We start from the raw sequence: 13,272 nt of genomic DNA, 5'->3' as shown, positions 1-13,272 counted from the left end.
TTGCTTTGGGACCTTCCATTTCACCTTTGACAATGAACGTGGCCAGGCTTAGTTCGCGCCCCTCCGCCCCCTTTGCCCTTTCTTATCTGATCAATCAAACACTAATTCCTGCAGAGCTTCTCCAAGAAAGGGATGCTGCAGTGAGGAGTTGGGGAGGGGAAACCTTGCTTTCCAAGCCTGCTATGAACACAGGACAGGAGAGCTACTCTTTCTATTGCACAACATTTCCACTCAATAAAAAGATAATCTTAACTAAATTAGGGAATATAAATGAGCAATTAAGCAAGCACCTTACAGCACTACATTAGAAAGAGTAGTAGGGCTTGGCTACACTTGCGAGTTACAGCGCATTAAAGCAGCCCAGCTCACTCCCTGGCCACACTGGCAAGGCATGTACAGTGCTCTGACTCCAGAGCTAGAGCGCTCCTGGTACTCCACCTTGGTGAGAAGATTAACAGTTGGTGCGCATTGGCTGAAACGCCCGGGAGTCAGTGTGAATGAGGTGTTGCATTACTGTGCTCTGATCAGCCTCCAGAAATGTCCCATCATCCCCTCAAGTGGCCACTCTTGTCATTGTAGCCCACGAAAGCTTATGCTCAAATAAATGTGTTAGTCTCTAAGGTGACACAAGTACTCCTGTTCTTTTTGCGGATACAGACTAACACGGCTGCCACTCTGAAACTAGTGTAACTCAGTTGACTTCAAATGGAATTATTCCTAATTTACACTGCTGTGAGATTAGAATCCAGCCCATAGCTAGGTGGGGTGGGGTGAGGGGGGAGAAGCTCAGAACTATACTCAGTAAGGGGTACTGACATGTACGTTAGCTAGGATGGATTTGAAACTGACTACTGTTATCGTTCAGGTTTAACGAGTATATTATACGTACGTTTTTATAACAATCCTGAATATAAATGAAAAGGGACAAACCAACCAGTTGCCTTTTCATTGAAAGGAAAGGCTTTTTTGGGCTGTGAACTCACAAGAGTGGCCTGTCTAGAATGTTTTGGTGGTAGGAGATGAACAGAGAGAGAGGAGCCATCCCACATTTGTGGATCTGATCATTGCATGGCCTCTTCCCCCTCCAACACTCCAACACTCCAAGGCCCCAATCCTGGAGTGAACTCCCTGTGGGTGCAGCAATCCCCATCCCCAGAGAGCTCATTGCAGGATTCTTAGTAGACATCTTTCCCAATTAATGCTACACTATCTAACAGAGACACTATTATGATGAAAGAACAGGAGTACTTGTGGCACCTTAAAGACTAACAAATTTAGTCTTTAAGGTGCCACAAGTACTCCTGTTCTTTTTGCGGTTACAGACTAACACGGCTGCTACTCTGAAAACTATTATGATGGTTATTTACCTGACAGAACTGCCTAGAAGCCCCATTGTTGCAGGGGCTGTATTACACATATTAAGAGAGAGTCCCTGCCTGAAGAAAGAACAGGAGTACTTGTGGCACCTTAGAGACTAACACATTTATTTGAGCATAAGCTTTCGTGAGCTACAGCTCACTTCTTCGGATGCATGGAATGGAACACACAGACAGGAGATCTTTATACATACAGAGAACATGAAAAGGTGGAAGTAGGCATTCATGTTCTCTGTATGTATAAATATCTCCTGTCTGTATGTTCCATTCTATGCATCTGATGAAGCGGGCTGTAGCCCACGAAAGCTTATGCTCAAATAAATGTGTTAGTCTCTAAGGTGCCACAAGTCCTCCTGTTCTTTTTGCGGATACAGACTAACATGGCTGCTACTCTGAAACCTGCCTGAAGAGTTTAAAATCTTAATAGACAAAGGGCTTTCTTGCACCTTCCTGTGACGCATCTGTTGCTGGTTACTGCCAGAGACTAGATCGGGGTCTCAAACACGCGGCTTGCGGAGCTCTTCCCTGTGGCCCGCCAAGCTCCCTGCGCCCCCCCCCGTTACTTCCTGTCGCTGCCAAACTCCCCTCACCCCTGCCCCCCCAAGTTATTTTATATGGCAGCTAAGCTCCCCGTGCGCTGCTCCCCAATGTTTGGGGCCAGGTCTCTCCCCTGGCCCCTCCTGCCGCCCCCACGCACCTCCCCTGAGTGTTCCCCGGCCTCACTTGCTGCCCCTTCACCACCCTGACTCCGCTCGCTGGCTTCTGGCGTCACCTGCTGCCGTAGGGTCCTAGTACCCCCCTCCACTAGGGCCAGGGCAGGCTGCCCTTCCCCTGCCCTTCTGCCCTAGTCCTGAGCCTCACCAGTGCCCCAAACCCCTCATCCCCAGCCCCACAGCCCTCACCCCTGCACCCCCTCCTGCCCCCAAACTCCATCCCAGAGCCTGCACCCCCACCCCCTGCCCCAGCTCGGAGCCTGTACCCAGCACCCAAACGCCAACCCAGAGTCTGCATCCCACACCCCCTCCCGCACCCAAACTCCCTCCCAGAGCCTTAGGCAAGTGGGGGCAGAGTTTGGGGGAGGGCAGGTTCTGGGCACCACCAAAATTTCTACGAACCTGCCACCCCTGGAAGAGGCAGAGCAGAAGTGGAGTGGTGGTGCAGCCCAGTGCAACGGGGGGGCTTTACTGAGTGTATATATTTTATTAAAACTGTTTGGAACTGACTTCATAAAGAAAAGAACACTCGTGGAAGAAAAGAGAGTTTTTCAAGACAAATGGGAGAATTTATATTTTTTCACAGAGGTAAAAGATAAAATTCAATTCCTTGTCAGCAAACGATTGCTGTTCCCAAAGAATATAACGAGCGTCGGCGCTACGACACAATGCCCAGTGAAAAATATGATGCATTCACTGGTAAAATCTGAGAGGAAAAAGTTCAGCAACTTAGAGCAGCATTTGCCAAGCAAAGAAATTTCTTTTCACGGATTAACAAGTCTAGTGAAGATTCAGTAAGAGCAAGTTTTGTGATAAGTGAAATGATAGCTAAATCATCGCGACCTTTTACAGAAGGCTTATTTGTAAAAGAATGTCTTATGAAGGCCAGCGAAATTTTATGTCCTGATAGGAAGAAAGTTTCTGAAGGCATAAGCTTCTCTACCAATACACTTGCCTGCAGGATAACGGATTTAGCTGATAATGTGCAAAAACAATTGATTCAATTGGCAAAAGACTTGTAAGCATTTTCAATTGCTCTTGATGAGAGTATAGATGTATCAGATACTGCACAGTGTGCAGTGTTAATTAGAGGTATGGATTGCAATTTGAATATAACTGAAGAATTGCTAGACTTAATGCCACTGAAGGGTACCAGAGTGGGATGTGACATATTTCAAGGACTGGAAGAGTGCATTGAAAAAGCTGCGCTGCCATGGAACAAACTCGTATCTTTGGCTGCGGATGGTGCACCATCAATGTGCTCTGAAAACGTTGGTGTGGTTGGATTATTGAAGACCAAACTGAACAGCCTCAATATACCAGGAATTAGCTTCACCAGTATACATTGTATTTTGCACCAAGAAGCCCTGTGTAGTAAAAGTCTACAAATGAAGGAAGTTATAGATGTAGTTGTTAAAACTGTTAATTTTATACGTACACGAGGGCTGAATCACAGACAGTTCACTTGTTTTCTAGCAAGTATGGACAGCGAATATGGGGAACTTCTGTATCACACTCAAGTTAGATGTCTGAGTTGTGGAAATGTTTTGAAGTGGTTTTTTTGCACTTAGAGAGGAGATTGATTCCTTCATGAAAATGAAAAACAAGGAGGTTCCACAGCTTGCGGATTCCACATTTATCTGCAACCTTGCTTTTCTAACAGATGTAACTGATCACCTGAATGCACTGAACTTGAAACTTCAGGGTAGAAAACAGGTGATAACACAGATGTATGACAGTGTTAAGTCAAGCTTACTTTGTGGGGGAAACAGCTGACTGCTGGAAATTTGGTTCATTTCTTGACTCTGAATTCCTTAGGAAAAGTTGAACCCAAATCTTTGAAAGAAAAGAGATTATTTCTAATTTATACAAACAGTTTGACGTGTGGTTTAAAGATTTCAAGGCACTTGAACCACATTTTCAACTTTTTTCCACATCATTTGCTGTTGAAATTGACTATGTTGCAGAGGAAATGCAGATGGAGTTAGTGGAGCTTCAGTGTGACACCATTTTGAAGCAGAAGTCTACAGATGTTGGAATTCCAGAATTCTATAGGTTTCTTTCACAAGAAAGATTTCCCATGTTATTCTCTGCTTCCGCAAGGATCATGGCAATGTTTGGAAGTACATATATATGTGAACAGTTTTTCTCTTCCATGAAGATTAACAAATCTGTGTTAAGGTCAAGACTCAGTGATGAACATTTGAAAGCAACACTCAGATTGGTTTAGTCTCAGGATATCAAATATAATATTGATGCTCTGGTTGATGCAAAATGCTGCCTGCTAAGTGGCCAAAAATGAAATGACTGTCAAAATTAGCACTGATTTTTCACATTACAGTTAAAGAAGTTAATAAAAAGTTAATAAATTGACTTTTAATAGCATACTATATTTTAATACTATACTAGTCTTCTTTTTTTTTTCTGTCTACCTCCAAGTGCTTCCCACTGCCAAGCTGCCAAACAGCTGTTGGTGGTGCTTAGCACTTTCCAGGAGGGAGGAGCAGGGAGCTGAATGCTCAGGGGAGAAGGTGGAGAAAAGATGGGGCAGGGCCTCATGGAAGGGTGGAGTGGGGGCAGGGCCAGGGGCAGCAAGGGGGGGTGTCAGTGATGCAGCCCTCATGCCAATGCACTAGTCCTCATGGTCATTTGAGTTTGAGACCCCTGGACTAGATGGACCACAGTTCTGATCCAGTCTGGCACTGCCTGTGTGGGACCTTAACACTCCTGGAAGAGACACAGCAGATGTTCTCCCCAGCACACAGCCCAGCCCATTCTTAGATTATTATTAGGGTTGGAAGGGACCTCAGGAGATCATCTAGTCCAACCCCCTGCTCGAAGCAGGGCCAATCCCCAAATGGCCCCCTCAAGGAGGGAACTCACAACTCTGGGTTTAGCAGGCCAATGCTCAAACCACTGAGCTATCCCTCCCTCTTGTTTGTGCTGGCTTGAACAAGACATCTCCATCCATCATTCTTTTAGAGGCACAAAGCACTGCTGGCACAATCAGACATCCCCAGTGCTCATACATCAGGAAAGCAAGATTTGTGATGTGGCTACCCATTACCAGGGGCGGCTCTAGAAATCAGGCTGCCCCAAGCAGCGCGGTGCGCTGCGCCGCCCTTCCCCGGTCCTGCGGCGGGTCCCCTCTTCCCGCGGCTCCGGTTAAGCTCCCGCAGGCATGACTGCGGCAGCTCAACCGGAGCCCGGGAGAAGCGGACCTGCCGCAGGCATGACTGCGGCGGGTGCCGTGGTCCCGCGGCTCCGGTTGACCTGCCGCAGGCATGCCTGCGGGAGCTCAACCGGAGCCGCGGGAAGAGGGGACCCGCCGCAGGACCGGGGAAGGGCCTGCGGCAGGTCCGCTCGTCCCGGGCTCCGGTTGAGCTGCCGCAGTCATGCCTGCGGGAGGTCCAGCCGAGCCGCGGGACGAGCGCTCCCTCCGCAGTCATGCCTGCGGCAGGTCCACTCATCCCGGGGCTCCGGTGGACCTCCCACAGGCATGACTGCGGCAGGTCCGCCGGCCCAGCCTCCCGCCCTCCCCGGCGGCAGGGGATGCCCCCTACATTTTGCCGCCCTAGGCACCAGCTTGTTTTGCTGGTGCCTAGAGCCGCCCCTGCCCATTACATGGCTTTTGGGATAAGAAGTCTTTCACCCTTCCCCTTCCATGGGTACCCATTCAGTGCTAGCCCACTCTAGCCCATGATGAGACTCAGCTACATTAGAGCTTTTAACATTCAGGGATAAAAAGATGCACTCCTTCCATGGATATGTGTTTTTAATTAACTTCTGGTAGCGCACACAGCAATTGTTATGACCTGACTCCTGAAGAAATAAATTACAATTTCACAAGCATAATCTAACAGCTAAAAGGATGGTGTTGATGGGAGCAGACCTAGACCTCTCTTACTGCTAGATAAGTGCTGAGATCAAATTCAAAGAAATCAAGAGGAAGCCTGTGGGCCCCACAGTAGGCTCAGCAGGGCCCAGGTGACCACAGGGTTGACCTAGCAAGGCATTTCGGCATTAGCCCATTTCATTTCCGAGTCCCTGCAGGATTTAATTTACAAACACGCCACCCTGTGTTTTCAAGGTACGCTGCACCAGCAGCCTCAGAAGTCCAAAGTAGGCCAACTACAGAGTCTGTCATCCTCCATCTCATTCTTCCCCTAGGTCAGGGGTCTCAAACTCAATGTACCTTAGGGCCAGTGCCAGTCCTCAAATCCTCCCAGCGGGCCAATAACGTCACTGAAGATGGTGTTCAGAAAAGAAAAGTTTATATTGTATTTTTTATTTCAAATTTCTTAGAAATAATAAAACTGTCATACAACTTTATACAATTCTTCGCCTGCCAGAGACACCTGGCAACACTTCAGTTCTGTCAGTTTGTTGATGTTTGGCCTCAGTGACTGAGCAGTTGAAACTTTCAGGATTGCAGCCAGGTGTGCATCAGAGAGTTGTGTTCGGTATTTTGACTTGTAGTCATTGTAGAAAAAAGTGATGGTGCCTCCATGGCTGACTCTGCCCAGCAACTAGTGATGATAGCTCAGTCCCTCTCCCCCAGCCAGTGGGAGCTGTAGGGGGCGGTGCCTATAGTTAAGATTGCCAGCAAGGTATCTGCCTGCATCTCTCCTCCACAGGCTGGGCGGCAGTGGAGAGGGTCTCAGGCTGGAGGTGGCCTGCGGGCCAGGACTTTGAGACCGCTGCCCTAGGTCCTGGAAGTGACCCAGGAGCTGAGCCCCTCTCTGGCCCCAGACGCTGCCTTTTAAAGCCTAATGAGAGCCAGCCTCATTCCCCTCCCTCCCTCCCTCCCTCTAGGGCACTGGAAGGGAGCTCAGCATCACCAGCCCCTTGCTTTTGTGACACAGGCTTTCACTACTGCACGGCCCTTTAAACTGAACGTTTGTGTGGCAGAGCAGCAGTGAAATGTGCAGCACTCACTTGCAGGGATGCAGGATCAATCATTCAGTAACTTGCCATTTTACTGAAATGATTATAAAAATGCACCGCAAAGGGAAAATGCTGCCCAATGCACAGGAGAGGCAGGCTTATATGCAGTGACTCAAGAACTGGATTTTCTGGCATTCTGAACAGTGCTGAGCACACAGATGGTGCCCAGTGAATAATGTAAATCATGACAATAATCATCGACTTTGTGGACTCTGTGGATGTAATTTTTGTTCTTCGTTCTGGAATTGGCCTGAATACAGCCAAAAACCTAAGAATTTGAGGCATAAACACATCTGATATTTATATGACACTTTCTCATTCCTTTCTTTTCTGAAACTCAGAACAAAAAATGACTGAACAAAATGGTTTTCAGTTAAAACGTAAAATTGCACAGCAGCCATTGCTGTATAACCCAGCCTGGTGCAGAACCTGCCACCCCTTAGGAGTTAAGTGATCGCCTCTCATCTGACTCTCATTCTCCAGCCTTCTTAAGCTCTGTACTGCTTTTCATGCTGTCAACCATGCCACCCAGCCTGGGACTGTTTGCTAGCGTCTCAGAGAACTGGCCGGCTTGGTTTCGCCCCCATCTATCAGAGTCCTCTTTTTTTGCAGCCTATATACAGCAAAGAGAGAGGCTGGTCCCCTGGAGAGGGAACTAGTCCTGAAAGACTTGAGTTCTACTCCCACCATGGACTTCCTGTCTGACCCCAGGCCAATGCTTTAAGAACAGAATTTCAAAGGTTTTTAGGCACCCAAAGATGCAGCTAGATATCTAGTGGGATTTACAAAACACCAAACCTTCTAAGTGTGTTTGAAAATCTGGCCTTTAGTCTGTGTGTGCCTCAGTGCCCCATCTGTATAATGGGAATAACAGCACTGCTCTACCTCGCCGAGGGGCTAGGAGGAGAAATTGGTTAGACAGTTTAAGGTGCAGTGTATGGTGATGGGGCCACAGAAGTACCACAGGTAGAGTGGGAACTTCCCTATACACTGCTAGCCCTGCCCTGGGTCTGACCCCTTCTTTTCACATACGCCCCCAAATCTCCCCCTTTCTGAATGTAGCCTTGACTCAGGGCTTTGCTGTATTTTTTTGGTATGTGTTCTCTTTAAAACAACCCCTCCTCCCTCTCCTCCCTCCACAGAGGGATTCCTCTTTTACAGGCTAAACTTCCATATCCTTCATTTAATGACCCTGCCTCTCTTTGTAAACAAAATACTGACTCCCTGCCCCAGTGTTTAAGAGCCTTCTGGAAAGTAACTAGTCTTTAAACAGACGTAAGAGGACTGGAAAGTGTCAGTTTCACTCCTGTTTAAGGTTAGTTTCTAGTCTATTATTTGAAGTGAGGTAACACTAGAGCCCAAGGCAGGTGCCCTAATAGGCTGTTTCCAAAGTTAAATGTTCTATTACAAGCTTGATGAACTGAAAAAAAGTGATGGAAAGTCATCTAGATTTACCTACAATTGAAACAATTGTTGTGTTCAAGAGCTAGCAACAAAGAATATACATTAAAATTTTAAGCCTAATCAGTGTCCCTTAAGTGACTTGACACAAGATGTGAGAACATGTTAGTGTTAGAGCTGAGTGGGTCTAATATCTATTAAAGCCTCTTTTCTTATATAGGAATTAGATACTGTGCCAGCTAATTTCTAAGTTATCTGCAAAAAATCCTAGAGTTTTCAGGTGGCTGAGTAGCCCTCGGAATCACGGTGAAAGTTACCCTCCTCCAAAATCTGAAATGGTGCCCCTGACCCAGGGTCACTCCCGTCTCTGTCTGAGCTGGAGAAAGGATTTAAACAGGGCTCTCCCTCTTAGAAGGGCGTGCTAGCCATTGGCCTATGGGATAGCATGCTGTGGGGCTCTCTCAGCCTCTCCTGTTGAAACTGTGCCACTGGGGCTAAATAACAATCAAGTGAGCAGAGCAGAGGGATGGGATCCTGGATTTTCCACCTCCCAGGTGGGCACCCTAAGCACTGGGCTCTGGAGGTGTTCTGGCTCTCTGTCCCCCTCTGCGAGGTGGGAGACCTCTGTTCAAATCCATTCTCCCCCGTGGCAGAAAGTGGGAACTGAAGCTGTGGAGTGCTCTGACCACCTGGCTAACAGGAGTAAGGTAGGCGGCACCACCATGGATTTTGGCTGGTTTTTGGGGAGTGAGGCAGGCACTGAACTTATTCCTGCAAAAAATGCTGTAGGCACTTAAGTTGCCTGCTCCGGGCAGCGTGTTCCTCTTGGTGGATCGCTGCTAGTAGAGCTAGATGGCTCCCTGTTCCTGCAGCCTGGGCTTAGACGCCTATCTCCAAGGAAGAGGCAGGGCTTAGCAGACACCCTTCTGGTCAGCATCTCCCACGGGCTAGCTTAGGTGACTTTGTGCCTAGCCTGTCTACAAGGGGTGCCTCTCTCCCCCCAGTCATTGTAGGGGAGCCTAGATGCCTGTCAGCATTGTGAATCACAGTGCTCCTCCTGTGATTTTCTTGGGGCTAAAAGTTAGGTGCTGTGATGCTCAGCACTGTAATGCCTTTTGAGATCCCACACTCTGTGTCTCAGTTCCCCATCTGTCATAAGGGATGGTAGCACCTTTCTGAGATCTCTAGATGAAGTATGATGCTGAACGCTAACAATTAATGTTGCTTCTGGCTTCTATTTGAGAGGCAGTGTGTCCTAGTGGCTAGAGCACTACTCAGGAGACCTGGGTTCTATTCCCAGCAATGCACCTGGCCTGCTGGGTGACTTAGCCAAATCATGGCACTGCCCTATGCCTCAGTTTCACCAGTATGCTCCTGACCTCCTTTGTAAAGGGCTTAGAATTGTGTAGAGAAACACAGAGAGTCATGTTTTTAATTTTTTTCTGAATAAGCACTTGGGGAGTTGAGAGGTCTCTGGTTTCTCAGCATTCCCTGCAGCTGAAGGATGAGGGAGAGAAGAGCTGTTCTGTGATGCAGGGAATGGCCCCAAACCCAAACTCCAGATCCAACCTTATCAAAGACTGTGGAGGCCCAGGACCTGGAGATGCAAGCCAGAGGCAGTTCTTCTTGCGCCAGTGTGATGGAGTGATCCACACCTAGGATTTGGGATGGAGGGAGCAGGAAGGGAAGCAAACTTTCGAGGGCTTGCACTCCTCACGACAGGACTATTTGCCAGCATTTAACGCTAGAGTAGGGCTGGTAAGGATGCTAAGGCTGAATTAGCCACACTGTGGTCCCTACGTTAAAGCTATAGAACCCTGTTGGTCTCTTCCCAACAGTCAGTGCAATCACAGGCGGATTACTCTTTTGTGGGCCCTGGGCCAGAGCAAGTGGGGGGCCCCTCCTCACACCTTCAGCCTGCAGTTGACACCCCCCCCCCCCCGCCGGGGAGCTGGGTCGGGGCACGGGGGCTTGCTGGGGTCCGCCTGCCCAGCGCTCCTGGGGGCTTCCCCTACTCCACTTGCCTGGGGCTTCTGCCAGGGAGTCAGGTTGGGGCATGGGGGCTGCCCCTGCTCCCTAGCCGGCATGCTGGGGGTGTGGACCGGGCCAGCCCCCATGTCTGGATCCCACTCTCCGGCAGGAGTGCTGGGCAGGCAGAGCGGGTTGCACTGAGGGGGTGCCTATTTTTCCGGGGGCCCCCAATTGGCTGGAGACCCTGGGCCCGGGCCCCATTGGCCCAGTGGCTAATCTGCCACTGAGTGCAATGTACGCATGGCTATAATAACCATGAACATACATTGTGGCCTTGGACCTGCAAGACCTTGCGTGGTGCATGGCAGGGAGAACCAGTCGGTTACACACCAGAGTGACCTAGACAAATTGGAGGATTGGGCCAAAAGAAATGTGATGAGGTTCAACAAGGACAAGTGCAGAGTCCTGTACTTAGGAAGGAAGAATCCCATGCACTGCTACAGACTAGGGACCGAATGGCTGGGCAGCAGTTCTGCAGAAAAGGACCCAGGGATTACAGTGGATGAGCAGCTGGATATGAGTCAGCAGTGTGCCCTTGTTGCCAAGAAGGCTAACGGCATATTGTGCTGTATTCGTAGGAGCATTGCCAGCAGATCGAGGGAAGTGATTATGCCCCTCTATTCAGCACTGGTGAGGCCACACCTGGAGTCTTGCGTCCAGTTTTCGTCCCCCCACAACAGAAAGGATATGGACAAATTGGAGAGAGTCCAGCGGAGGGCAACAAAAATGATTAGGGGGCTGGAGCACATGACTTATGAGGAGAGTCTGAGGGAACTGGGGTTGTTTAGCCTGCAGAAGAGAAGAGAGGGGAGGTGGGGATTTGATAGCATCCTTCAACTACCTGAAAGGGGTTTCAAAGAAGATGGAGCTTGGCTGTTCTCAGTGGTAACAGATGACAGAACAAGAATCAATGGTCTCAAGTTGCAGTGGGGGAGGTCTAGGTTGGATATTAGGAAACACTATTTCACTAGGAGGGTGGTGAAGCACTGGAATGGGTTCCCTAGGGAGGTGGTGGAATCTCCTTCCTCAGAGGTTTTTAAGGTCAGGCTTGACAAAGCCCTGGCTGGGATGATTTATTTGGTGTTGGTCCTGCTTTGAGCAGGGGGTTGGACTAGATACCTCCTGAGGTCTCTTCCAAGCCTGATATTCTATGATTCTAAGTGTGAGAGAAGGCTACTGATGAGCACTCCTGTCTCATTTGCTGCAGACACTGGGCTTTGGAGTGGCAGTGCACCTCCCGCCCCTCACATGCCTGCACCCTCGCTTGCAGATCATTAATGAAGATATTGAACAAAACCGGCCCCAGGACTGACCCTTGGGGCACTCTTCTTGATACTGCCTGCTAAGTAGACATCGAGCCATTGATCACTACCCATTCAGCCCGATGATCTAGCCAGCTTTCTATCCACCTTATAGTCTATTCATCCAGCCCATACTACTTTAACTTGCTGGCAAGAATACTGTCGGAGACTGCATCAAAAGCTTTGCTAAAGTCAAGGAATAACACGTCCACTGCTTTCCCCTCATCCACAGACCCAGTTATCTCCTCATAGAAGGCAATGAGGTTAGTCAGGCATGACTTGCCCTTGGTGAATCCATGCTGACTGTTCCTGATCATTTTCCTTTCCTTGAAGTGCTTCAAAATTGATTCCTTGAGGACCTGCTCCATGATTTTTCCAGGGACTGAGGTGAGGCTGACTGGCCTGTAGTTCCCCGGATCCTCTTTCTTCCCTTTTTTAAAGATGGGCACTACATTAGCCTTTTTCCAGTCATCTGGGACCTCCCCCGATCGCCATGAGTTTTCAAAGATAATGGCCAATGGCTCTGCAATCACATCCGCTGACTCCTTTAGCACCCTCGGATGCAGCGCATCCGGCCCCATGGACTTGTGCTCGTCCAGCTTTCCTAAATAGCCCCGAACCACTTCTTTCTCCACAGAGGGCTGGTCACCTCCCTCCCCATACTGTGCTGCTCAGTGCAGCTGTCTGGGAGCTGACCTTGTCTGTGAAGAGAGAGGCAAAAAAAGCATTGAGTACACTAGCTTTCTCCACATCCTCTGTCACTAGGTTGCCTTCCTGATTCAGTAAGGGGCCCACACTTTCCTTGACTTTCTTCTTGTTGCTAACATACCTGTAGAAACTCTTCTTGTTACTCTTAACCTCTCTTGCTAGCTGCAACTCCAAGTGTGATTTGGCCTTCCTGATTTCACTCCTGCATGCCTGAGCAATATTCTGATACTCCTCCCTGGTCATTTGTCCAGTCTTCCTCTTCTTGTCAGCTTCTTTTTTGTGTTTAAGATCAGCAAGGGTTTCACTGTTAAGCCAAATGAGATGTACCCAGATAATCCCGGTTTGGAACAAGCAGCAGCCTGATCCAAAACCCAGTGGAAAGACTCCCATTGACAGCAATGGGCTTTGGGTTAGGCCCCAAATTATCCACATCAGTGCTCTACATACATTGTCTTGTAATGTGGTCAAGACTGGTCAGTGCCTTGTTGTGCTGGTGACAGGTGTGAACCTGCCAGCCCTGCAGACTGGAACATTCTCATTATGCACAGAACATCGAGAGGGCAGTAGTGCAAGATTCTCAAATATTAGTGTCTGATCAATGGCCTCCACCTCAGTGTGGAATGGGCTGTAAGGGCAGTTAATTTCCATGTCTCTTCACTTGCAAAAAGTTCTCTTACGGAGGGGTTGAGGCTGCTGCCACACATTTTTTCCCACTTCCTCCTTGCCCAGGAATGTAGGATTTCAGGACTCAAGTCTCAAAGGTTAGCAAACCACGGAATGCTCAGTTACAGTCTG

Source organism: Mauremys mutica, chromosome 5 (genome assembly GCF_020497125.1).
Source record: "Mauremys mutica isolate MM-2020 ecotype Southern chromosome 5, ASM2049712v1, whole genome shotgun sequence".
In the NCBI taxonomy this organism is placed as follows: domain Eukaryota; kingdom Metazoa; phylum Chordata; order Testudines; family Geoemydidae; genus Mauremys; species Mauremys mutica.
The sequence above is the reverse complement of the archived record's forward strand: the minus strand, read 5'-3'. Positions refer to the sequence as shown.